Raw genomic sequence first — 27,836 nt, forward strand, 5'->3', positions numbered from 1 at the left:
AGCTCAAATGGTAGAGCGCTCGTTTAGCATGTGAGAGGTAGCGGGATTTATGCCTGCATCCTCCAACTATTTAGTTTGGTTCAATCAGCACACATTGTTGTTGTAGCTCTGGATACTAACCCAACAATACAACTATTTCCACCACTGGGCATACTGCAGTCACTACTTCAACCTTTACTGAACTACCATGAAAAATACTTTTAGACAGCTGAAGCAAGCATACTTTTTAAAAATTATCCTTTCTTATGGACGAGGGATTTGGCAGTGCGGTCATTGAGATTTCATACTTCTTGATTGGAGCATGCAGGGGGATTAGCTCAAATGGTAGAGAGCTCGCTTAGCATGCGAGAGGTTGCGGGATCGATGCCCGCATCCTCCAACTATTTAGTTTGGTTCAATCAGCACACATTGTTGTTGTAGCTCTGGATACTAACCCAACAATACAACTATTTCCACCACTGGGCTTACTGCAGTCACTACTTCAACCTTTACTGAACTACCATGAAAAATACTTTTAGACAGCTGAAGCAAGCATACTTTTTAAAAAGTATCCTTTCTTATGGACGAGGGATTTGGCAGTGCGGTCATTGAGATTTCATACTTCTTGTTGAGCACAGGGGGATTAGCTCAAATGGTAGAGCGCTCGCTTAGCATGTGAGAGGTAGCGGGATCGATGCCTGCATCCTCCAACTATTTAGTTTGGTTCAATCAGAACACATTGTTGTTGTAGCTCTGGATACTAACCCAACAATACAACTATTTCCACCACTGGGCTTACTGCAGTCACTACTTCAACCTTTACTGAACTACCATGAAAAATACTTTTAGACAGCTGAAGCAAGCATACTTTTTAAAAAAGTATCCTTTCTTATGGACGAGGGATTTGGCAGTGAGTCATTGAGATTTCATACTTCTAGTTGGAGGCACAGGGGGATTAGCTCAAATGGTAGAGCGCTCGCTTAGCATGTGAGATGTGGCGGGATCGATGCCTGCATTCTCCAACTATTTAGTTTGGTTCAATCAGCACACATTGTTGTTGTAGCTCTGGATACTAACCCAACAATACAACTATTTCCACCACTGGGCTTACTGCAGTCACTACTTCAACCTTTACTGAACTACCATGAAAAATACTTTTAGACAGCTGAAGCAAGCATACTTTTTTTGGTTCAAAACATTATCCTTTCTTATGGACGAGGGATTTGGCAGTGCAGTCATTGAGATTTCATACTTCTTGTTGAAGGCGCAGGGGATTAGCTCAAATGGTAGAGCGCTCGTTTAGCATGTGAGAGGTAGCGTGATCGATGCCTGCATCCTCCAACTATTTAGTTTGGTTCAATCAGCACACATTGTTGTTGTAGCTCTGGATACTAATCCAACAATACAACTATTTCCACCACTGGGCTTACTGCAGTCACTACTTCAACCTTTACTGAACTACCATGAAAAAAACTTTTAGACAGCTGAAGCAAGCATACTTTTTAAAAAATTATCCTTTCTTATGGACGAGGGATTTGGCAGTGCGGTCATTGAGATTTCATACTTCTTTTTGGAGCTGCAGGGGATTAGCTCAAATGGTAGAGCGCTCGCTTAGCATGTGAGAGGTAGCGGGATCGATGCCCGCATCCTCCAACTATTTAGTTTGGTTCAATCAGCACACATTGTTGTTGTAGCTCTGGATACTAACCCAACAATACAACTATTTCCACCACTGGGCTTACTGCAGTCACTACTTCAACCTTTACTGAACTACCATGAAAAATACTTTTAGACAGATGAAGCAAGCATACTTTTAAAAAAAGTATCCTTTCTTATGGACGAGGGATTTGGCAGTGCGGTCATTGAGATTTCATACTTCTTGTTGGAGGCGCAGGGGATTAGCTCAAATGGTAGAGCGCTCGCTTAGCATGTGAGAGGTAGCGGGATCGATGCCTGCATCCTCCAACTATTTAGTTTGGTTCAATCAGCACACATTGTTGTTGTAGCTCTGGATACTAACCCAACAATACAACTATTTCCACCACTGGGCTTACTGCAGTCACTACTTCAACCTTTACTGAACTACCATGAAAAATATTTTTAGACAGCTGAAGCAAGCATACTTTTAAAATTTAAAAAGTATCCTTTCTTATGGACGAGGGATTTGGCAGTGCGGTCATTGAGATTTCATACTTCTTGTTGGATGCGCAGGGGGATTAGCTCAAATGGTAGAGCGCTCGCTTAGCATGTGATAGGTAGCGGGATCGATGCCTGCATCCTCCAACTATTTAGTTTGGTTCAATCAGCACACATTGTTGTTGTAGCTCTGGATACTAACCCAACAATACAACTATTTCCACCACTGGGCTTACTGCAGTCACTACTTCAACCTTTACTGAACTACCATGAAAAATACTTTTAGACAGCTGAAGCAAGCATACTTTTAAAAAATTATCCTTTCTTATGGACGAGGGATTCGGCAGTGCGGTCATTGAGATTTCATACTTCTTATTGGAGCTGCAGGGGATTAGCTCAAATGGTAGAGCGCTCGCTTAGCATGCGAGAGGTAGCGGGATCGATGCCCGCATCCTCCAACTATTTAGTTTGGTTCAATCAGCACACATTGTTGTTGTAGCTCTGGATACTAACCCAACAATACAACTATTTCCACCACTGGGCTTACTGCAGTCACTACTTCAACCTTTACTGAACTACCATGAAAAATACTTTTAGACAGCTGAAGCAAGCATACTTTTTAAAAATTATCCTTTCTTATGGACGAGGGATTTGGCAGTGCGGTCATTGAGATTTCATACTTCTGATTGGAGCTGCAGGGGGATTAGCTCAAATGGTAGAGCGCTCGCTTAGCATGCGAGAGGTAGCGGGATCGATGCCCGCATCCTCCAACTATTTAGTTTGGTTCAATCAGCACACATTGTTGTTGTAGCTCTGGATACTAACCCAACAATACAACTATTTCCACCACTGGGCTTACTGCAGTCACTACTTCAACCTTTACTGAACTACCATGAAAAATACTTTTAGACAGATGAAGCAAGCATACTTTTTAAAAAAGTATCCTTTCTTATGGACGAGGGATTTGGCAGTGCGGTCATTGAGATTTCATACTTCTTGTTGAAGGCGCAGGGGGATTAGCTCAAATGGTAGAGCGCTTGTTTAGCATGTGAGAGGTAGCGGGATTGATGCCCGCATCCTCCAACTATTTAGTTTGGTTCAATCAGCACACATTGTTGTTGTAGCTCTGGATACTAACCCAACAATACAACTATTTCCACCACTGGGCTTACTGCAGTCACTACTTCAACCTTTACTGAACTACCATGAAAAAACTTTTAGACAGCTGAAGCAAGCATACTTTTAAAAATTATCCTTTCTTATGGACGAGGGATTCGGCAGTGCGGTCATTGAGATTTCATACTTCATTTTGGAGGCGCAGGGTGATTAGCTCAAATGGTAGAGCGCTCGCTTAGCATGTGAGAGGGAGCGGGATCGATGCCTGCATCCTCCAACTATTTAGTTTGGTTCAATCAGCACACATTGTTGTTGTAGCTCTGGATACTAACCCAACAATACAACTATTTCCACCACTGGGCTTACTGCAGTCACTACTTCAACCTTTACTGAACTACCATGAAAAATACTTTTAGACAGCTGAAGCAAGCATACTTTTAAAAAGTATCCTTTCTTATGGACGAGGGATTTGGCAGTGCAGTCATTGAGATTGCATACTTCATGTTGAAGGCGCAGGGGGATTAGCTCAAATGGTAGAGCGCTCGTTTAGCATGTGAGAGGTAGCGGGATTTATGCCTGCATCCTCCAACTATTTAGTTTGGTTCAATCAGCACACATTGTTGTTGTAGCTCTGGATACTAATCCAACAATACAACTATTTCCACCACTGGGCTTACTGCAGTCACTACTTCAACCTTTACTGAACTACCATGAAAAAACTTTTAGACAGCTGAAGCAAGCATACTTTAAAAAAATTATCCTTTCTTATGGACGAGGGATTCGGCAGTGCGGTCATTGAGATTTCATACTTCATTTTGGAGGCGCAGGGGGATTAGCTCAAATGGTAGAGCGCTCGCTTAGCATGTGAGAGGGAGCGGGATCGATGCCTGCATCCTCCAACTATTTAGTTTGGTTCAATCAGCACACATTGTTGTTGTAGCTCTGGATACTAATCCAACAATACAACTATTTCCACCACTGGGCTTACTGCAGTCACTACTTCAACCTTTACTGAACTACCATGAAAAATACTTTTAGACAGCTGAAGCAAGCATACTTTAAAAAAAGTATCCTTTCTTATGGACGAGGGATTTGGCAGTGCAGTCATTGAGATTGCATACTTCATGTTGAAGGCGCAGGGGGATTAGCTCAAATGGTAGAGCGCTCGTTTAGCATGTGAGAGGTAGCGGGATTTATGCCTGCATCCTCCAACTATTTAGTTTGGTTCAATCAGCACACATTGTTGTTGTAGCTCTGGATACTAATCCAACAATACAACTATTTCCACCACTGGGCTTACTGCAGTCACTACTTCAACCTTTACTGAACTACCATGAAAAAAACTTTTAGACAGCTGAAGCAAGCATACTTTTAAAAAATTATCCTTTCTTATGGACGAGGGATTTGGCTGTGCGGTCATTGAGATTTCATACTTCTTCTTGGAGCTGCAGGGGGATTAGCTCAAATGGTAGAGCGCTCGCTTAGCATGCGAGAGGTAGCGGGATCGATGCCCGCATCCTCCAACTATTTAGTTTAGTTCAATCAGCACACATTGTTGTTGTAGCTCTGGATACTAACCCAACAATACAACTATTTCCACCACTGGGCTTACTGCAGTCACTACTTCAACCTTTACTGAACTACCATGAAAAATACTTTTAGACAGCTGAAGCAAGCATACTTTTTAAAAATTATCCTTTCTTATGGACGAGGGATTTGGCAGTGCGGTCATTGAGATTTCATACTTCTGATTGGAGCTACAGGGGGATTAGCTCAAATCGTAGAGCGCTCGCTTAGCATGTGAGATGTGGCGGGATCGATGCCTGCATTCTCCAACTATTTAGTTTGGTTCAATCAGCACACATTGTTGTTGTAGCTCTGGATACTAACCCAACAATACAACTATTTCCACCACTGGGCTTACTGCAGTCACTACTTCAACCTTTACTGAACTACCATGAAAAATACTTTTAGACAGCTGAAGCAAGCATACTTTTAAAACATTATCCTTTCTTATGGACGAGGGATTCGGCAGTGCGGTCATTGAGATTTCATACTTCTTTTTGGAGCTGCAGGGGGATTAGCTCAAATGGTAGAGCGCTCGCTTAGCATGTGAGAAGTAGCGGGATCGATGCCCGCATCCTCCAACTATTTAGTTTAGTTCAATCAGCACACATTGTTGTTGTAGCTCTGGATACTAACCCAACAATACAACTATTTCAACCACTGGGCTTACTGCAGTCACTACTTCAACCTTTACTGAACTACCATGAAAAAAACTTTTAGACAGCTGAAGCAAGCATACTTTTAAAAAATTATCCTTTCTTATGGACGAGGGATTCGGCAGTGCGGTCATTGAGATTTCATACTTCTTTTTGGAGCTGCAGGGGGATTAGCTCAAATGGTAGAGCGCTCGCTTAGCATGTGAGAAGTAGCGGGATCGATGCCCGCATCCTCCAACTATTTAGTTTAGTTCAATCAGCACACATTGTTGTTGTAGCTCTGGATACTAACCCAACAATACAACTATTTCCACCACTGGGCTTACTGCAGTCACTACTTCAACCTTTACTGAACTACCATGAAAAATACTTTTAGACAGCTGAAGCAAGCATACTTTTTAAAAATTATCCTTTCTTATGGACGAGGGATTTGGCAGTGCGGTCATTGAGATTTCATACTTCTGATTGGAGCTGCAGGGGGATTAGCTCAAATGGTAGAGCGCTCGCTTAGCATGCGAGAGGTAGCGGGATCGATGCCCGCATCCTCCAACTATTTAGTTTGGTTCAATCAGCACACATTGTTGTTGTAGCTCTGGATACTAACCCAACAATACAACTATTTCCACCACTGGGCTTACTGCAGTCACTACTTCAACCTTTACTGAACTACCATGAAAAATACTTTTAGACAGATGAAGCAAGCATACTTTTAAAAAAGTATCCTTTCTTATGGACGAGGGATTTGGCAGTGCGGTCATTGAGATTTCATACTTCTTGTTGGAGGCGCAGGGGGATTAGCTCAAATGGTAGAGCGCTCGCTTAGCATGTGAGAGGTAGCGGGATCGATGCCTGCATCCTCCAACTATTTAGTTTGGTTCAATCAGCACACATTGTTGTTGTAGCTCTGGATACTAACCCAACAATACAACTATTTCCACCACTGGGCTTACTGCAGTCACTACTTCAACCTTTACTGAACTACCATGAAAAATACTTTTAGACAGCTGAAGCAAGCATACTTTTTAAAAATTATCCTTTCTTATGGACGAGGGATTTGGCAGTGCGGTCATTGAGATTTCATACTTCTTGTTGGATGCGCAGGGGGATTAGCTCAAATGGTAGAGCGCTCGCTTAGCATGTGAGAGGTAGCGGGATCGATGCCTGCATCCTCCAACTATTTAGTTTGGTTCAATCAGCACACATTGTTGTTGTAGCTCTGGATACTAACCCAACAATACAACTATTTCCACCACTGGGCTTACTGCAGTCACTACTTCAACCTTTACTGAACTACCATGAAAAATACTTTTAGACAGCTGAAGCAAGCATACTTTTAAAAAATTATCCTTTCTTATGGACGAGGGATTCGGCAGTGCGGTCATTGAGATTTCATACTTCTTATTGGAGCTGCAGGGGGATTAGCTCAAATGGTAGAGCGCTCGCTTAGCATGCGAGAGGTAGCGGGATCGATGCCCGCATCCTCCAACTATTTAGTTTAGTTCAATCAGCACACATTGTTGTTGTAGCTCTGGATACTAACCCAACAATACAACTATTTCCACCACTGGGCATACTGCAGTCACTACTTCAACCTTTACTGAACTACCATGAAAAATACTTTTAGACAGCTGAAGCAAGCATACTTTTTAAAAATTATCCTTTCTTATGGACGAGGGATTTGGCAGTGCGGTCATTGAGATTTCATACTTCTTTTTGGAGCTGCAGGGGGATTAGCTCAAATGGTAGAGCGCTCGCTTAGCATGTGAGAGGTAGCGGGATCGATGCCTGCATCCTCCAACTATTTAGTTTGGTTCAATCAGCACACATTGTTGTTGTAGCTCTGGATACTAACCCAACAATACAACTATTTCCACCACTGGGCTTACTGCAGTCACTACTTCAACCTTTACTGAACTACCATGAAAAATACTTTTAGACAGCTGAAGCAAGCATACTTTTAAAAAATTATCCTTTCTTATGGACGAGGGATTTGGCAGTGCGGTCATTGAGATTTCATACTTCTTTTGGAGCTGCAGGGGATTAGCTCAAATGGTAGAGCGCTCGCTTAGCATGTGAGAGGTAGCGGGATCGATGCCCGCATCCTCCAACTATTTAGTTTGGTTCAATCAGCACACATTGTTGTTGTAGCTCTGGATACTAACCCAACAATACAACTATTTCCACCACTGGGCTTACTGCAGTCACTACTTCAACCTTTACTGAACTACCATGAAAAATACTTTTAGACAGCTGAAGCAAGCATACTTTTTAAAAATTATCCTTTCTTATGGACGAGGGATTTGGCAGTGCGGTCATTGAGATTTCATACTTCTTGATTGGAGCTGCAGGGGGATTAGCTCAAATGGTAGAGCGCTCGCTTAGCATGTGAGAGGTAGCGGGATCGATGCCCGCATCCTCCAACTATTTAGTTTGGTTCAATCAGCACACATTGTTGTTGTAGCTCTGGATACTAACCCAACAATACAACTATTTCCACCACTGGGCTTACTGCAGTCACTACTTCAACCTTTACTGAACTACCATGAAAAATACTTTTAGACAGCTGAAGCAAGCATACTTTTTAAAAATTATCCTTTCTTATGGACGAGGGATTTGGCAGTGCGGTCATTGAGATTTCATACTTCTTGTTGGAGCTGCAGGGGGATTAGCTCAAATGGTAGAGCGCTCGCTTAGCATGTGAGAGGTAGCGGGATCGATGCCTGCATCCTCCAACTATTTAGTTTGGTTCAATCAGCACACATTGTTGTTGTAGCTCTGGATACTAACCCAACAATACAACTATTTCCACCACTGGGCTTACTGCAGTCACTACTTCAACCTTTACTGAACTACCATGAAAAATACTTTTAGACAGCTGAAGCAAGCATACTTTTAAAAAATTATCCTTTCTTATGGACGAGGGATTTGGCAGTGCGGTCATTGAGATTTCATACTTCTTTGGAGCTGCAGGGGGATTAGCTCAAATGGTAGAGCGCTCGCTTAGCATGTGAGAGGTAGCGGGATCGATGCCCGCATCCTCCAACTATTTAGTTTGGTTCAATCAGCACACATTGTTGTTGTAGCTCTGGATACTAACCCAACAATACAACTATTTCCACCACTGGGCTTACTGCAGTCACTACTTCAACCTTTACTGAACTACCATGAAAAATACTTTTAGACAGCTGAAGCAAGCATACTTTTAAAAAAAGTATCCTTTCTTATGGACGAGGGATTTGGCAGTGCGGTCATTGAGATTTCATACTTCTGATTGGAGCTGCAGGGGATTAGCTCAAATGGTAGAGCGCTCGCTTAGCATGTGAGAGGTAGCGGGATCGATGCCTGCATCCTCCAACTATTTAGTTTGGTTCAATCAGCACACATTGTTGTTGTAGCTCTGGATACTAACCCAACAATACAACTATTTCCACCACTGGGCTTACTGCAGTCACTACTTCAACCTTTACTGAACTACCATGAAAAATACTTTTAGACAGATGAAGCAAGCATACTTTTAAAAAAGTATCCTTTCTTATGGACGAGGGATTTGGCAGTGCGGTCATTGAGATTTCATACTTCTTGTTGGAGGCGCAGGGGGATTAGCTCAAATGGTAGAGCGCTCGCTTAGCATGTGAGAGGTAGCGGGATCGATGCCTGCATCCTCCAACTATTTAGTTTGGTTCAATCAGCACACATTGTTGTTGTAGCTCTGGATACTAACCCAACAATACAACTATTTCCACCACTGGGCTTACTGCAGTCACTACTTCAACCTTTACTGAACTACCATGAAAAATACTTTTAGACAGCTGAAGCAAGCATACTTTTTAAAAATTATCCTTTCTTATGGACGAGGGATTTGGCAGTGCGGTCATTGAGATTTCATACTTCTGATTGGAGCTGCAGGGGATTAGCTCAAATGGTAGAGCGCTCGCTTAGCATGTGAGAGGTAGCGGGATCGATGCCTGCATCCTCCAACTATTTAGTTTGGTTCAATCAGCACACATTGTTGTTGTAGCTCTGGATACTAACCCAACAATACAACTATTTCCACCACTGGGCTTACTGCAGTCACTACTTCAACCTTTACTGAACTACCATGAAAAATACTTTTAGACAGATGAAGCAAGCATACTTTTAAAAAAAGTATCCTTTCTTATGGACGAGGGATTTGGCAGTGCGGTCATTGAGATTTCATACTTCTTGTTGGAGGCGCAGGGGGATTAGCTCAAATGGTAGAGCGCTCGCTTAGCATGTGAGAGGTAGCGGGATCGATGCCTGCATCCTCCAACTATTTAGTTTGGTTCAATCAGAACACATTGTTGTTGTAGCTCTGGATACTAACCCAACAATACAACTATTTCCACCACTGGGCTTACTGCAGTCACTACTTCAACCTTTACTGAACTACCATGAAAAATATTTTTAGAGAGCTGAAGCAAGCATACTTTTTAAAAAGTATCCTTTCTTATGGACGAGGGATTTGGCAGTGCGGTCATTGAGATTTCATACTTCTTGTTGGATGCGCAGGGGGATTAGCTCAAATGGTAGAGCGCTCGCTTAGCATGTGATAGGTAGCGGGATCGATGCCTGCATCCTCCAACTATTTAGTTTGGTTCAATCAGCACACATTGTTGTTGAAGCTCTGGATACTAACCCAACAATACAACTATTTCCACCACTGGGCTCACTGCAGTCACTACTTCAACCTTTACTGAACTACCATGAAAAATACTTTTAGACAGCTGAAGCAAGCATACTTTTAAAAAATTATCCTTTCTTATGGACGAGGGATTTGGCAGTGCGGTCATTGAGATTTCATACTTCTTATTGGAGCTGCAGGGGGATTAGCTCAAATGGTAGAGCGCTCGCTTAGCATGTGAGAGGTAGCGGGATCGATGCCCGCATCCTCCAACTATTTAGTTTGGTTCAATCAGCACACATTGTTGTTGTAGCTCTGGATACTAACCCAACAATACAACTATTTCCACCACTGGGCTTACTGCAGTCACTACTTCAACCTTTACTGAACTACCATGAAAAATACTTTTAGACAGCTGAAGCAAGCATACTTTTTAAAAATTATCCTTTCTTATGGACGAGGGATTTGGCAGTGCGGTCATTGAGATTTCATACTTCTGATTGGAGCTGCAGGGGGATTAGCTCAAATGGTAGAGCGCTCGCTTAGCATGCGAGAGGTAGCGGGATCGATGCCCGCATCCTCCAACTATTTAGTTTGGTTCAATCAGCACACATTGTTGTTGTAGCTCTGGATACTAACCCAACAATACAACTATTTCCACCACTGGGCTTACTGCAGTCACTACTTCAACCTTTACTGAACTACCATGAAAAATACTTTTAGACAGATGAAGCAAGCATACTTTTAAAAAAGTATCCTTTCTTATGGACGAGGGATTTGGCAGTGCGGTCATTGAGATTTCATACTTCTTGTTGAAGGCGCAGGGGGATTAGCTCAAATGGTAGAGCGCTTGTTTAGCATGTGAGAGGTAGCGGGATTGATGCCTGCATCCTCCAACTATTTAGTTTGGTTCAATCAGCACACATTGTTGTTGTAGCTCTGGATACTAACCCAACAATACAACTATTTCCACCACTGGGCTTACTGCAGTCACTACTTCAACCTTTACTGAACTACCATGAAAAAAACTTTTAGACAGCTGAAGCAAGCATACTTTTAAAAAATTATCCTTTCTTATGGACGAGGGATTCGGCAGTGCGGTCATTGAGATTTCATACTTCATGTTGGAGCGCAGGGGATTAGCTCAAATGGTAGAGCGCTCGCTTAGCATGTGAGAGGTAGCGGGATCGATGCCTGCATCCTCCAACTATTTAGTTTGGTTCAATCAGCACACATTGTTGTTGTAGCTCTGGATACTAACCCAACAATACAACTATTTCCACCACTGGGCTTACTGCAGTCACTACTTCAACCTTTACTGAACTACCATGAAAAATACTTTTAGACAGCTGAAGCAAGCAGATTAGAGCTGCAGGGGGATTAGCTCAAATGGTAGAGCGCTTGGGATTAGCTCAAATGCGAGATGTGAGAGGTAGCGGGATCAATGCCCGCATCATCCAACTATTTAGTTTGGTTCAATCAGCACACATTGTTGTTGTAGCTCTGGATACTAACCCAACAATACAACTATTTCCACCACTGGGCTTACTGCAGTCACTACTTCAACCTTTACTGAACTACCATGAAAAATACTTTTAGGCAGCTGAAGCAAGCATACTTTAAAAAAAGTATCCTTTCTTATGGACGAGGGATTTGGCAGTGCAGTCATTGAGATTGCATACTTCATGTTGAAGGCGCAGGGGGATTAGCTCAAATGGTAGAGCGCTTGTTTAGCATGTGAGAGGTAGCGGGATCGATGCCTGCATCCTCCAACTATTTAGTTTGGTTCAATCAGCACACATTGTTGTTGAAGCTCTGGATACTAACCCAACAATACAACTATTTCCACCACTGGGCTCACTGCAGTCACTACTTCAACCTTTACTGAACTACCATGAAAAATACTTTTAGACAGCTGAAGCAAGCATACTTTTTAAAAAAAATTATCCTTTCTTATGGACGAGGGATTTGGCAGTGCGGTCATTGAGATTTCATACTTCTTGTTGAAGGCGCAGGGGGATTAGCTCAAATGGTAGAGCGCTTGTTTAGCATGTGAGAGGTAGCGGGATTGATGCCTGCATCCTCCAACTATTTAGTTTGGTTCAATCAGCACACATTGTTGTTGTAGCTCTGGATACTAACCCAACAATACAACTATTTCCACCACTGAGCTTACTGCAGTCACCACTTCAAGCTTTACTGAACTACCATGAAAAAAACTTTTAGACAGCTGAAGCAAGCATACTTTTAAAAAATTATCCTTTCTTATGGACGAGGGATTCGGCAGTGCGGTCATTGAGATTTCATACTTCATGTTGGAGGCGCAGGGGGATTAGCTCAAATGGTAGAGCGCTCGCTTAGCATGTGAGAGGGAGCGGGATCGATGCCTGCATCCTCCAACTATTTAGTTTGGTTCAATCAGCACACATTGTTGTTGTAGCTCTGGATACTAACCCAACAATACAACTATTTCCACCACTGGGCTTACTGCAGTCACTACTTCAACCTTTACTGAACTACCATGAAAAATACTTTTAGACAGCTGAAGCAAGCAGATTAGAGCTGCAGGGGGATTAGCTCAAATGGTAGAGCGCTTGCTTAGCATGCGAGAGGTAGCGGGATCAATGCCCGCATCATCCAACTATTTAGTTTGGTTCAATCAGCACACATTGTTGTTGTAGCTCTGGATACTAACCCAACAATACAACTATTTCCACCACTGGGCTTACTGCAGTCACTACTTCAACCTTTACTGAACTACCATGAAAAATACTTTTAGGCAGCTGAAGCAAGCATACTTTTAAAAAAAGTATCCTTTCTTATGGACGAGGGATTTGGCAGTGCGGTCATTGAGATTTCATACTTCTGATTGGAGTTGCAGGGGGATTAGCTCAAATAGTAGAGCGCTCGCTTAGCATGAGAGAGGTAGCGGGATCGATGCCCGCATCCTCCAACTATTTAGTTTGGTTCAATCAGCACACATTGTTGTTGTAGCTCTGGATACTAACCCAACAATACAACTATTTCCACCACTGGGCTTACTGCAGTCACTACTTCAACCTTTACTGAACTACCATGAAAAATACTTTTAGACAGATGAAGCAAGCATACTTTTAAAAAAAGTATCCTTTCTTATGGACGAGGGATTTGGCAGTGCGGTCATTGAGATTTCATACTTCTTGTTGGAGGCGCAGGGGGATTAGCTCAAATGGTAGAGCGCTCGCTTAGCATGTGAGAGGTAGCGGGATCGATGCCTACATCCTCCAACTATTTAGTTTGGTTCAATCAGAACACATTGTTGTTGTAGCTCTGGATACTAACCCAACAATACAAATATTTCCACCACTGGGCTTACTGCAGTCACTACTTCAACCTTTACTGAACTACCATGAAAAATACTTTTAGACAGCTGAAAGCAAGCAGATTTTGGCAGTGCGGTCATTGAGATTTCATGCAGGGGATTAGCTCAAATGGTAGAGCGCTTGCTTAGCATGCGAGAGGTAGCGGGATCAATGCCTGCATCCTCCAACTATTTAGTTTGGTTCAATCAGCACACATTGTTGTTGTAGCTCTGGATACTAACCCAACAATACAACTATTTCCACCACTGGGCTTACTGCAGTCACTACTTCAACCTTTACTGAACTACCATGAAAAATACTTTTAGACAGCTGAAGCAAGCATACTTTTAAAAAGTATCCTTTCTTATGGACGAGGGATTTGGCAGTGCAGTCATTGAGATTTCATACTTCTTGTTGAAGGCGCAGGGGGATTAGCTCAAATGGTAGAGCGCTCGTTTAGCATGTGAGAGGTAGCGGGATCGATGCCTGCATCCTCCAACTATTTAGTTTGGTTCAATCAGCACACATTGTTGTTGTAGCTCTGGATACTAACCCAACAATACAACTATTTCCACCACTGGGCTTACTGCAGTCACTACTTCAACCTTTACTGAACTACCATGAAAAATACTTTTAGACAGCTGAAGCAAGCATACTTTAAAAAAATTATCCTTTCTTATGGACGAGGGATTTGGCAGTGCGGTCATTGAGATTTCATACTTCTTGTTGGAGCTGCAGGGGGATTAGCTCAAATGGTAGAGCGCTCGCTTAGCATGTGAGAGGTAGCGGGATCGATGCCTGCATCCTCCAACTATTTAGTTTGGTTCAATCAGCACACATTGTTGTTGTAGCTCTGGATACTAACCCAACAATACAACTATTTCCACCACTGGGCTTACTGCAGTCACTACTTCAACCTTTACTGAACTACCATGAAAAATACTTTTAGACAGCTGAAGCAAGCATACTTTTTAAAAATTATCCTTTCTTATGGACGAGGGATTTGGCAGTGCGGTCATTGAGATTTCATACTTCTGATTGGAGCTGCAGGGGGATTAGCTCAAATGGTAGAGCGCTCGCTTAGCATGTGAGAGGTAGCGGGATCGATGCCCGCATCCTCCAACTATTTAGTTTGGTTCAATCAGCACACATTGTTGTTGTAGCTCTGGATACTAACCCAACAATACAACTATTTCCACCACTGGGCTTACTGCAGTCACTACTTCAACCTTTACTGAACTACCATGAAAAATACTTTTAGACAGATGAAGCAAGCATACTTTTAAAAAAAGTATCCTTTCTTATGGACGAGGGATTTGGCAGTGCGGTCATTGAGATTTCATACTTCTTGTTGAAGGCGCAGGGGGATTAGCTCAAATGGTAGAGCGCTTGTTTAGCATGTGAGAGGTAGCGGGATTGATGCCTGCATCCTCCAACTATTTAGTTTGGTTCAATCAGCACACATTGTTGTTGTAGCTCTGGATACTAATCCAACAATACAACTATTTCCACCACTGAGCTTACTGCAGTCACCACTTCAAGCTTTACTGAACTACCATGAAAAAAACTTTTAGACAGCTGAAGCAAGCATACTTTAAAAAAATTATCCTTTCTTATGGACGAGGGATTCGGCAGTGCGGTCATTGAGATTTCATACTTCATGTTGGAGGCGCAGGGGGATTAGCTCAAATGGTAGAGCGCTCGCTTAGCATGTGAGAGGGAGCGGGATCGATGCCTGCATCCTCCAACTATTTAGTTTGGTTCAATCAGCACACATTGTTGTTGTAGCTCTGGATACTAACCCAACAATACAACTATTTCCACCACTGGGCTTACTGCAGTCACTACTTCAACCTTTACTGAACTACCATGAAAAATACTTTTAGACAGCTGAAGCAAGCAGATTAGAGCTGCAGGGGATTAGCTCAAATGGTAGAGCGCTTGCTTAGCATGCGAGAGGTAGCGGGATCAATGCCCGCATCCTCCAACTATTTAGTTTGGTTCAATCAGCACACATTGTTGTTGTAGCTCTGGATACTAACCCAACAATACAACTATTTCCACCACTGGGCTTACTGCAGTCACTACTTCAACCTTTACTGAACTACCATGAAAAATACTTTTAGACAGCTGAAGCAAGCATACTTTAAAAAAGTATCCTTTCTTATGGACGAGGGATTTGGCAGTGCGGTCATTGAGATTTCATACTTCTTGATTGGAGTTGCAGGGGATTAGCTCAAATGGTAGAGCGCTCGCTTAGCATGTGAGAGGTAGCGGGATCGATGCCCGCATCCTCCAACTATTTAGTTTGGTTCAATCAGCACACATTGTTGTTGTAGCTCTGGATACTAACCCAACAATACAACTATTTCCACCACTGGGCTTACTGCAGTCACTACTTCAACCTTTACTGAACTACCATGAAAAATACTTTTAGACAGATGAAGCAAGCATACTTTTTAAAAAAGTATCCTTTCTTATGGACGAGGGATTTGGCAGTGCGGTCATTGAGATTTCATACTTCTTGTTGGAGGCGCAGGGGGATTAGCTCAAATGGTAGAGCGCTCGCTTAGCATGTGAGAGGTAGCGGGATCGATGCCTGCATCCTCCAACTATTTAGTTTGGTTCAATCAGCACACATTGTTGTTGTAGCTCTGGATACTAACCCAACAATACAACTATTTCCACCACTGGGCTTACTGCAGTCACTACTTCAACCTTTACTGAACTACCATGAAAAATACTTTTAGACAGCTGAAGCAAGCATACTTTAAAAAAAGTATCCTTTCTTATGGACGAGGGATTTGGCAGTGCAGTCATTGAGATTTCATACTTCTTGTTGAGGCGCAGGGGGATTAGCTCAAATGGTAGAGCGCTCGTTTAGCATGTGAGAGGTAGCGGGATCGATGCCTGCATCCTCCAACTATTTAGTTTGGTTCAATCAGCACACATTGTTGTTGTAGCTCTGGATACTAACCCAACAATACAACTATTTCCACCACTGGGCTTACTGCAGTCACTACTTCAACCTTTACTGAACTACCATGAAAAAACTTTTAGACAGCTGAAGCAAGCATACTTTTAAAAAATTATCCTTTCTTATGGACGAGGGATTTGGCAGTGCGGTCATTGAGATTTCATACTTCTTGTTGGAGATGCAGGGGGATTAGCTCAAATGGTAGAGCGCTTGCTTAGCATGTGAGAGGTAGCGGGATCGATGCCTGCATCCTCCAACTATTTAGTTTGGTTCAATCAGCACACATTGTTGTTGTAGCTCTGGATACTAACCCAACAATACAACTATTTCCACCACTGGGCTTACTGCAGTCACTACTTCAACCTTTACTGAACTACCATGAAAAATACTTTTAGACAGCTGAAGCAAGCATACTTTTTAAAAATTATCCTTTCTTATGGACGAGGGATTTGGCAGTGCGGTCATTGAGATTTCATACTTCTGATTGGAGCTGCAGGGGGATTAGCTCAAATGGTAGAGCGCTCGCTTAGCATGTGAGAGGTAGCGGGATCGATGCCTGCATCCTCCAACTATTTAGTTTGGTTCAATCAGCACACATTGTTGTTGTAGCTCTGGATACTAACCCAACAATACAACTATTTCCACCACTGGGCTTACTGCAGTCACTACTTCAACCTTTACTGAACTACCATGAAAAATACTTTTAGACAGCTGAAGCAAGCATACTTTAAAAAAGTATCCTTTCTTATGGACGAGGGATTTGGCAGTGCAGTCATTGAGATTTCATACTTCTTGTTGGAGGCGCAGGGGGATTAGCTCAAATGGTAGAGCGCTCACTTAGCATGTGAGAGGTAGCGGGATCGATGCCTGCATCCTCCAACTATTTAGTTTGGTTCAATCAGCACACATTGTTGTTGTAGCTCTGGATACTAACCCAACAATACAACTATTTCCACCACTGGGCTTACTGCAGTCACTACTTCAACCTTTACTGAACTACCATGAAAAATATTTTTAGACAGCTGAAGCAAGCATACTTTTTAAAAAGTATCCTTTCTTATGGACGAGGGATTTGGCAGTGCGGTCATTGAGATTTCATACTTCTTATTGGAGCTGCAGGGGGATTAGCTCAAATGGTAGAGCGCTCGCTTAGCATGTGAGAGGTAGCGGGATCGATGCCCGCATCCTCCAACTATTTAGTTTGGTTCAATCAGCACACATTGTTGTTGTAGCTCTGGATACTAACCCAACAATACAACTATTTCCACCACTGGGCATACTGCAGTCACTACTTCAACCTTTACTGAACTACCATGAAAAATACTTTTAGACAGCTGAAGCAAGCATACTTTTTAAAAATTATCCTTTCTTATGGACGAGGGATTTGGCAGTGCTGTCATTGAGATTTCATACTTCTTGTTGAAGGCGCAGGGGGATTAGCTCAAATGGTAGAGCGCTTGTTTAGCATGTGAGAGGTAGCGGGATTGATGCCCGCATCCTCCAACTATTTAGTTTGGTTCAATCAGCACACATTGTTGTTGTAGCTCTGGATACTAATCCAACAATACAACTATTTCCACCACTGGGCTTACTGCAGTCACCACTTCAAGCTTTACTGAACTACCATGAAAAAAACTTTTAGACAGCTGAAGCAAGCATACTTTAAAAAAATTATCCTTTCTTATGGACGAGGGATTCGGCAGTGCGGTCATTGAGATTTCATACTTCTTATTGGAGCTGCAGGGGGATTAGCTCAAATGGTAGAGCGCTCGCTTAGCATGTGAGAGGTAGCGTGATCGATGCCTGCATCCTCAAACTATTTAGTTTGGTTCAATCAGCACACATTGTTGTTGTAGCTCTGGATACTAACCCAACAAAACAACTATTTCCACCACTGGGCTTACTGCAGTCCTTACTTCAACCTTTACTGAACTACCATGAAAAATATTTTTAGAGAGCTGAAGCAAGCATACTTTTTAAAAAGTATCCTTTCTTATGGACGAGGGATTTGGCAGTGCGGTCATTGAGATTTCTTACTTTATGTTGGAGGCGCAGGGGGATTAGCCCAAATGGTAGAGCGCTCGCTTAGCATGTGAGAGGTAGCGGGATCGATGCCTGCATCCTCCAACTATTTAGTTTGGTTCAATCAGCACACATTGTTGTTGTAGCTCTGGATACTAACCCAACAATACAACTATTTCCACCACTGGGCTTACTGCAGTCACTACTTCAACCTTTACTGAACTACCATGAAAAATACTTTTAGACAGCTGAAGCAAGCATACTTTTTAAAAATTATCCTTTCTTATGGACGAGGGATTTGGCAGTGCGGTCATTGAGATTTCATACTTTGTGTTGGAGGCGCAGGGGGATTAGCTCAAATGGTAGAGCGCTCGCTTAGCATGTGAGAGGTAGCGGGATCGATGCCTGCATCCTCCAACTATTTAGTTTGGTTCAATCAGCACACATTGTTGTTGTAGCTCTGGATACTAACCCAACAATACAACTATTTCCACCACTGGGCTTACTGCAGTCACTACTTCAACCTTTACTGAACTACCATGAAAAAACTTTTAGACAGCTGAAGCAAGCATACTTTTTAAAAATTATCCTTTCTTATGGACGAGGGATTTGGCAGTGCGGTCATTGAGATTTCATACTTCTTATTGGAGCTGCAGGGGGATTAGCTCAAATGGTAGAGCGCTCGCTTAGCATGTGAGAGGTAGCGGGATTGATGCCCGCATCCTCCAACTATTTAGTTTGGTTCAATCAGCACACATTGTTGTTGTAGCTCTGGATACTAACCCAACAATACAACTATTTCCACCACTGGGCTTACTGCAGTCACTACTTCAACCTTTACTGAACTACCATGAAAAATACTTTTAGACAGCTGAAGCAAGCATACTTTTTAAAAATTATCCTTTCTTATGGACGAGGGATTTGGCAGTGCGGTCATTGAGATTTCATACTTCTTGTTGAAAGTGCAGGGGGATTAGCTCAAATGGTAGAGTGCTCGCTTAGCATGTGATAGGTAGTGGGATTGATGCCTGCATCCTCCAACTATTTAGATTGGTTCAATCAGCACACATTGTTGTTGTAGCTCTGGATACTAACCCAACAATACAACTATTTCCACCACTGGGCTTACTGCAGTCACTACTTCAACCTTTACTGAACTACCATGAAAAATACTTTTAGACAGCTGAAGCAAGCATTTTTTAAAAAGTATCCTTTCTTAGGGACAAGGGATTTGGCAGTGCGGTCATTGAGATTTCATTCTTCTTATTGGAGGCACAGGGGGAGCTAGCTCAAATGGTAGAGCGCTCGCTTAGCATGTGAGAGGTAGTGGGATCGATGCCTGCATCCTCCAACTATTTAGTTTGGTTCAATCAGCACACATTGTTGTTGTAGCTCTGGATACTAACCCAACAATACAACTATTTCCACCACTGGGCTTACTGCAGTCACTACTTCAACCTTTACTGAACTACCATGAAAAAAACTTTTAGACAGCTGAAGCAAGCATACTTTTAAAAAATTATCCTTTCTTATGGACGAGGGATTTGGCAGTGCGGTCATTGAGATTTCATACTTCTGATTGGAGCTGCAGGGGGATTAGCTCAAATGGTAGAGCGCTCGCTTAGCATGCGAGAGGTAGTGGGATCGATGCCTGCATCCTCCAACTATTTAGTTTGGTTCAATCAGCACACATTGTTGTTGTAGCTCTGGATACTAACCCAACAATACAACTATTTCCACCACTGGGCTTACTGCAGTCACTACTTCAACCTTTACTGAACTACCATGAAAAATACTTTTAGACAGCTGAAGCAAGTATCCTTTCTTAGGGACGAGGGATTTGGCAGTGCGGTCATTGAGATGTCATACTTCTTGTTGGAAGCACAGGGGGATTACCTCAAATGGTAGAGCGCTCGCTTAGCATGTGAGAGGTAGCGGGATCGATGCCTGCATCCTCAAACTATTTAGTTTGGTTCAATCAGCACACATTGTTGTTGTAGCTCTGGATACTAACCCAACAAAACAACTATTTCCACCACTGGGCTTACTGCAGTCACTACTTCAACCTTTACTGAACTACCATGAAAAATACTTTTAGACAGATGAAGCAAGCATACTTTTAAAAAAGTATCCTTTCTTATGGACGAGGGATTTGGCAGTGAGGTCATTGAGATTTCATACTTCTTGTTGGAGGCATAGGGGATTAGCTCAAATGGTAGAGCGCTCGCTTAGCATGTGAGAGGTAGCGGGATCGATGCCTGCATTCTCCAACTATTTAGTTTGGTTCAATCAGCACACATTGTTGTTGTAGCTCTGGATACTAACCCAACAATACAACTATTTCCACCACTGGGCTTACTGCAGTCACTACTTCAACCTTTACTGAACTACCATGAAAAATATTTTTAGACAGCTGAAGCAAGCATACTTTTTAAAAAAGTATCCTTTCTTATGGACGAGGGATTTGGCAGTGCGGTCATTGAGATTTCATACTTCTTGTTGGAGCTGCAGGGGGATTAGCTCAAATGGTAGAGCGCTCGCTTAGCATGTGAGAGGTAGTGTGATCGATGCCCGCATCCTCCAACTATTTAGTTTGGTTCAATCAGCACACATTGTTTTTGTAGCTCTGGATACTAACCCAACAATACAACTATTTCCACCACTGGGCTTACTGCAGTCACTACTTCAACCTTTACTGAACTACCATGAAAAATACTTTTAGACAGCTGAAGCAAGTATCCTTTCTTAGGGACGAGGGATTTGGCAGTGCGGTATTGAGATTTCATACTTCTTATTGGAAGCACAGGGGGATTAGCTCAAATGTTAGAGCGCTCCCTTAGCATGAGAGAGGTAGCAGGGATCGATGCCCGCATCCTCCAACTATTTAGTTTGGTTCAATCAGCACACATTGTTGTTGTAGCTCTGGATACTAACCCAACAATACAACTATTTCCACCACTGGGCTTACTGCAGTCACTACTTCAACCTTTACTGAACTACCATGAAAAAAACTTTTAGACAGCTGAAGCAAGCATACTTTTTAAAAAGTATCCTTTCTAATGGACGAGGGATTTGGCAGTGCGGTCATTGAGATTTCATACTTCTTGTTGAAGGAACAGGGGGATTAGCTCAAATGGTAGAGCGCTCGCTTAGCATGTGAGAGGTAGTGGGATTGATGCCTGCATCCTCCAACTATTTAGTTTGGTTCAATCAGCACACATTGTTGTTGTAGCTCTGGATACTAACCCAACAATACAACTATTTCCACCACTGGGCTTACTGCAGTCACTACTTCAACCTTTACTGAACTACCATGAAAAACACTTTTAGACAGCTGAAGCAAGCATACTTTTTAAAAATGATCCTTTCTTATGGACGAGGGATTTGGCAGTGCGGTCATTGAGATTTCATACTTCTTGTTGGAGCTGCAGGGGGATTAGCTCAAATGGTAGAGCGCTCGCTTAGCATGTGAGAGGTAGCGGGATCGATGCCTGCATCCTCCAACTATTTAGTTTGGTTCAATCAGCACACATTGTTGTTGTAGCTCTGGATACTAACCCAACAATACAACTATTTCCACCACTGGGCTTACTGCAGTCACTACTTCAACCTTTACTGAACTACCATGAAAAAAACTTTTAGACAGCTGAAGCAAGCATACTTTTTAAAAAGTATCCTTTCTAATGGACGAGGGATTTGGCAGTGCGGTCATTGAGATTTCATACTTCTTATTGGAGGCACAGGGGGAGTAGCTCAAATGGTAGAGCGCTCGCTTAGCATGTGAGAGGTAGCGGGATCGATGCCTGCATCCTCAAACTATTTAGTTTGGTTCAATCAGCACACATTGTTGTTGTAGCTCTATATACTAACCCAACAAAACAACTATTTCCACCACTGGGTTTACTGCAGTCACTACTTCAACCTTTACTGAACTACCATGAAAAATACTTTTAGACAGATGAAGCAAGCATACTTTTAAAAAAAGTATCCTTTCTTATGGACGAGGGATTTGGCAGTGCGGACATTGAGATTTCATACTTCTTGTTGGAGGCATAGGGGATTAGCTCAAATGGTAGAGCGCTCGCTTAGCATGTGAGAGGTAGCCGGATCGATGCCTGCATCCTCCAACTATTTAGTTTGGTTCAATCAGCACACATTGTTGTTATAGCTCTGGATACTAACCCAACAATACAACTATTTCCACCACTGGGCTTACTGCAGTCACTACTTCAACCTTTACTGAACTACCATGAAAAATATTTTAGACAGCTGAAGCAAGCATACTTTTTAAAAATTATCCTTTCTTATGGACGAGGGATTTGGCAGTGCGGTCATTGAGATTTCATACTTCTGGTTGGAGCTGCAGGGGGATTAGCTCAAATGGTAGAGCGCTCGCTTAGCTTGCGAGAGGTAGCGTGATCGATGCCCGCTTCCTCCAACTATTTAGTTTGGTTCAATCAGCACACATTGTTTTTGTAGCTCTGGATACTAACCCAACAATACAACTATTTCCACCACTGGGCTTACTGCAGTCACTACTTCAACCTTTACTGAACTACCATGAAAAATACTTTTAGACAGCTGAAGCAAGTATCCTTTCTTAGGGACGAGGGATTTGGCAGTGCGGTAATTGAGATTTCATACTTCTTATTGGAGGCACAGGGGGATTAGCTCAAATGTTAGAGCGCTCCCTTAGCATGTGAGAGGTAGCAGAATCGATGCCCGCATCCTCCAACTATTTAGTTTGGTTCAATCAGCACACATTGTTGTTGTAGCTCTGGATACTAACCCAACAATACAACTATTTCCACCACTGGGCTTACTGCAGTCACTACTTCAACCTTTACTGAACTACCATGAAAAAAACTTTTAGACAGCTGAAGCAAGCATACTTTTTTAAAAGTATCCTTTCTAATGGACGAGGGATTTGGCAGTGCGGTAATTGAGATTTCATACTTCTTGTTGAAGGAACAGGGGGATTAGCTCAAATGGTAGAGCGCTCGCTTAGCATGTGAGAGGGAGTGGGATTGATGCCTGCATCCTCCAACTATTTAGTTTGGTTCAATCAGCACACATTGTTTTTGTAGCTCTGGATACTAACCCAACAATACAACTATTTCCACCACTGGGCTTACTGCAGTCACTACTTCAACCTTTACTGAAGTACCATGAAAAACACTTTTAGACAGCTGAAGCAAGCATACTTTTTAAAAATGATCCTTTCTTATGGACGAGGGATTTGGCAGTGCGGTCATTGAGATTTCATACTTCTAATTGGAGCTGCAGGGGGATTAGCTCAAATGGTAGAGCGCTCGCTTAGCATGTGATAGGTAGCGGGATCGATGCCTGCATCCTCCAACTATTTAGTTTGGTTCAATCAGCACACATTGTTGTTGAAGCTCTGGATACTAACCCAACAATACAACTATTTCCACCACTGGGCTCACTGCAGTCACTACTTCAACCTTTACTGAACTACCATGAAAAAAACTTTTAGACAGCTGAAGCAAGTATCCTTTCTTAGGGACGAGGGATTTGGCAGTGCGGTCATTGAGATTTCATACTTCTTATTGGAGGCACAGGGGGAGTAGCTCAAATGGTAGAGCGCTCGCTTAGCATGTGAGAGGTAGCGGGATCGATGCCTGCATCCTCAAACTATTTAGTTTGGTTCAATCAGCACACATTGTTGTTGTAGCTCTGGATACTAACCCAACAAAACAACTATTTCCACCACTGGGCTTACTGCAGTCACTACTTCAACCTTTACTGAACTACCATGAAAAATACTTTTAGACAGATGAAGCAAGCATACTTTTAAAAAAGTATCCTTTCTTATGGACGAGGGATTTGGCAGTGAGGACATTGAGATTTCATACTTCTTGTTGGAGGCACAGGGGGATTAGCTCAAATGGTAGAGCGCTCGCTTAGCATGTGAGAGGTAGCGGGATCGATGCCTGCATCCTCCAACTATTTAGTTTGGTTCAATCAGCACACATTGTTGTTGTAGCTCTGGATACTAACCCAACAATACAACTATTTCCACCACTGGGCTTACTGCAGTCACTACTTAAACCTTTACTGAACTACCATGAAAAATACTTTTAGACAGCTGAAGCAAGCATACTTTTTAAAAATTATCCTTTCTTATGGATGAGGGATTTGGCAGTGCGGTAATTGAGATTTCATACTTTTTGTTGAAGGAACAGGGGGATTAGCTCAAATGGTAGAGCGCTCGCTTAGCATGTGAGAGGGAGTGGGATTGATGCCTGCATCCTCCAACTATTTAGTTTGGTTCAATCAGCACACATTGTTTTTGTAGCTCTGGATACTAACCCAACAATACAACTATTTCCACCACTGGGCTTACTGCAGTCACTACTTCAACCTTTACTGAAGTACCATGAAAAACACTTTTAGACAGCTGAAGCAAGCATACTTTTTAAAAATGATCCTTTCTTATGGACGAGGGATTTGGCAGTGCGGTCATTGAGATTTCATACTTCTGATTGGAGCTGCAGGGGGATTAGCTCAAATGGTAGTGCGCTCGCTTAGCATGTGATAGGTAGCGGGATCGATGCCTGCATCCTCCAACTATTTAGTTTGGTTCAATCAGCACACTTTGTTGTTGAAGCTCTGGATACTAACCCAACAATACAACTATTTCCACCACTGGGCTCACTGCAGTCACTACTTCAACCTTTACTGAACTACCATGAAAAAACTTTTAGACAGCTGAAGCAAGTATCCTTTCTTAGGACGAGGGATTTGGCAGTGCGTCATTGAGATTTCATACTTCTTATTGGAGGCACAGGGGGAGTAGCTCAAATGGTAGAGCGATCGCTTAGCATGTGAGAGGTAGTGGGATCGATGCCTGCATCCTCAAACTATTTAGTTTGGTTCAATCAGCACACATTGTTGTTGTAGCTCTGGATACTAACCCAACAAAACAACTATTTCCACCACTGGGCTTACTGCAGTCCTACTTCAACCTTTACTGAACTACCATGAAAAATACTTTTAGACAGATGAAGCAAGCATACTTTTAAAAAAGTATCCTTTCTTATGGACGAGGGATTTGGCAGTGAGGACATTGAGATTTCATACTTCTAGTTGGAGGCACAGGGGGATTAGCTCAAATGGTAGAGCGCTCGCTTAGCATGTGAGAGGTAGCGGGATCGATGCCTGCATCCTCCAACTATTTAGTTTGGTTCAATCAGCACACTTTGTTGTTGTAGCTCTGGATACTAACCCAACAATACAACTATTTCCACCACTGGGCTTACTGCAGTCACTACTTCAACCTTTACTGAACTACCATGAAAAATACTTTTAGACAGCTGAAGCAAGCATACTTTTTAAAAAATTATCCTTTCTTATGGATGAGGGATTTGGCAGTGCGGTCATTGAGATTTCATACTTCTGATTGGAGCTGCAGGGGATTAGCTCAAATGGTAGAGCGCTTGCTTAGCATGCGAGAGGTAGTGGGATCGATGCCTGCATCCTCCAACTATTTAGTTTGGTTCAATCAGCACACATTGTTTTTGTAGCTCTGGATACTAACCCAACAATACAACTATTTCCACCACTGGGCTTACTGCAGTCACTACTTCAACCTTTACTGAAGTACCATGAAAAATACTTTTAGACAGCTGAAGCAAGCATACTTTTTAAAAATGATCCTTTCTTATGGACGAGGGATTTGGCAGTGCGGTCATTGAGATTTCATACTTCTAATTGGAGCTGCAGGGGGATTAGCTCAAATGGTAGAGCGCTCGCTTAGCATGTGATAGGTAGCGGGATCGATGCCTGCATCCTCCAACTATTTAGTTTGGTTCAATCAGCACACATTGTTGTTGAAGCTCTGGATACTAACCCAACAATACAACTATTTCCACCACTGGGCTCACTGCAGTCACTACTTCAACCTTTACTGAACTACCATGAAAAAAACTTTTAGACAGCTGAAGCAAGTATCCTTTCTTAGGGACGAGGGATTTGGCAGTGCCGTAATTGAGATTTCATACTTCTTATTGGAGGCACAGGGGGAGTAGCTCAAATGGTAGAGCGCTCGCTTAGCATGTGAGAGGTAGCGGGATCGATGCCTGCATCCTCAAACTATTTAGTTTGGTTCAATCAGCACACATTGTTGTTGTAGCTCTGGATACTAACCCAACAAAACAACTATTTCCACCACTGGGCTTACTGCAGTCCTTACTTCAACCTTTACTGAACTACCATGAAAAATACTTTTAGACAGATGAAGCAAGCATACTTTTAAAAAAGTATCCTTTCTTATGGACGAGGGATTTGGCAGTGAGGACATTGAGATTTCATACTTCTTGTTGGAGGCACAGGGGGATTAGCTCAAATGGTAGAGCGCTCGCTTAGCATGTGAGAGGTAGCGGCATCGATGCCTGCATCCTCCAACTATTTAGTTTGGTTCAATCAGCACACTTTGTTGTTGTAGCTCTGGATACTAACCCAACAATACAACTATTTCCACCACTGGGCTTACTGCAGTCACTACTTAAACCTTTACTGAACTACCATGAAAAATACTTTTAGACAGCTGAAGCAAGCATACTTTTTAAAAATTATCCTTTCTTATGGATTTGGCAGGGATTTGGCAGTGCGGTCATTGAGATTTCATACTTTTTGTTGAAGGAACAGGGGATTAGCTCAAATGGTAGAGCGCTCGCTTAGCATGTGAGAGGGAGTGGGATTGATGCCTGCATCCTCCAACTATTTAGTTTGGTTCAATCAGCACACATTGTTTTTGTAGCTCTGGATACTAACCCAACAATACAACTATTTCCACCACTGGGCTTACTGCAGTCACTACTTCAACCTTTACTGAAGTACCATGAAAAACACTTTTAGACAGCTGAAGCAAGCATACTTTTTAAAAATTATCCTTTCTTATGGATGAGGGATTTGCCAGTGCGGTCATTGAGATTTCATACTTCTGATTGGAGCTGCAGGGGGATTAGTTCAAATGGTAGAGCGCTTGCTTAGCATGCGAGAGGTAGTGGGATCGATGCCTGCATCCTCCAACTATTTAGTTTGGTTCAATCAGCACACATTGTTTTTGTAGCTCTGGATACTAACCCAACAATACAACTATTTCCACCACTGGGCTTACTGCAGTCACTACTTCAACCTTTACTGAACTACCATGAAAAATATTTTTAGACAGCTGAAGCAAGCATACTTTTAAAAAGTATCCTTTCTTATGGACGAGGGATTTGGCAGTGCGGTCATTGAGATTTCATACTTTGTGTTGGAGGCGCAGGGGATTAGCTCAAATGGTAGAGCGCTCGCTTAGCATGGAGGTAGCGGGATCGATGCCTGCATCCTCAAACTATTTAGTTTGGTTCAATCAGCACACATTGTTGTTGTAG

General features: G+C 42.5%; 10 non-coding genes across 10 annotated transcripts; all 10 read left to right on the plus strand.

Moving 5' to 3' along the window:
- Positions 1-2,812: 2,812 nt before the first annotated feature.
- On the plus strand, positions 2,813-2,885 carry trnaa-agc. The gene has a single exon. It is a non-coding gene; the product is annotated as a tRNA-Ala (tRNA).
- A 1,796-nt stretch (positions 2,886-4,681) lies between these two features.
- trnaa-agc lies at positions 4,682-4,754 on the plus strand. The gene has a single exon. It is a non-coding gene; the product is annotated as a tRNA-Ala (tRNA).
- A 1,175-nt stretch (positions 4,755-5,929) lies between these two features.
- trnaa-agc lies at positions 5,930-6,002 on the plus strand. Its single transcript has one exon. It is a non-coding gene; the product is annotated as a tRNA-Ala (tRNA).
- Positions 6,003-6,865: 863 nt separating this feature from the next.
- trnaa-agc lies at positions 6,866-6,938 on the plus strand. Its single transcript has one exon. It is a non-coding gene; the product is annotated as a tRNA-Ala (tRNA).
- An 862-nt stretch (positions 6,939-7,800) lies between these two features.
- trnaa-agc lies at positions 7,801-7,873 on the plus strand. Its single transcript has one exon. It is a non-coding gene; the product is annotated as a tRNA-Ala (tRNA).
- A 549-nt stretch (positions 7,874-8,422) lies between these two features.
- trnaa-agc lies at positions 8,423-8,495 on the plus strand. Its single transcript has one exon. It is a non-coding gene; the product is annotated as a tRNA-Ala (tRNA).
- A 1,799-nt stretch (positions 8,496-10,294) lies between these two features.
- Positions 10,295-10,367, plus strand: trnaa-agc. The gene has a single exon. It is a non-coding gene; the product is annotated as a tRNA-Ala (tRNA).
- Positions 10,368-10,606: 239 nt separating this feature from the next.
- trnaa-agc lies at positions 10,607-10,679 on the plus strand. The gene has a single exon. It is a non-coding gene; the product is annotated as a tRNA-Ala (tRNA).
- A 3,806-nt stretch (positions 10,680-14,485) lies between these two features.
- On the plus strand, positions 14,486-14,558 carry trnaa-agc. The gene has a single exon. It is a non-coding gene; the product is annotated as a tRNA-Ala (tRNA).
- Positions 14,559-17,531: 2,973 nt separating this feature from the next.
- Positions 17,532-17,604, plus strand: trnaa-agc. The gene has a single exon. It is a non-coding gene; the product is annotated as a tRNA-Ala (tRNA).
- The last annotated feature ends 10,232 nt before the right edge of the window (positions 17,605-27,836 follow it).

The sequence above is a fragment of the Oncorhynchus gorbuscha genome, unplaced genomic scaffold, assembly GCF_021184085.1.
Source record: "Oncorhynchus gorbuscha isolate QuinsamMale2020 ecotype Even-year unplaced genomic scaffold, OgorEven_v1.0 Un_scaffold_1568, whole genome shotgun sequence".
NCBI classification, from domain to species: Eukaryota; Metazoa; Chordata; class Actinopteri; order Salmoniformes; family Salmonidae; genus Oncorhynchus; species Oncorhynchus gorbuscha.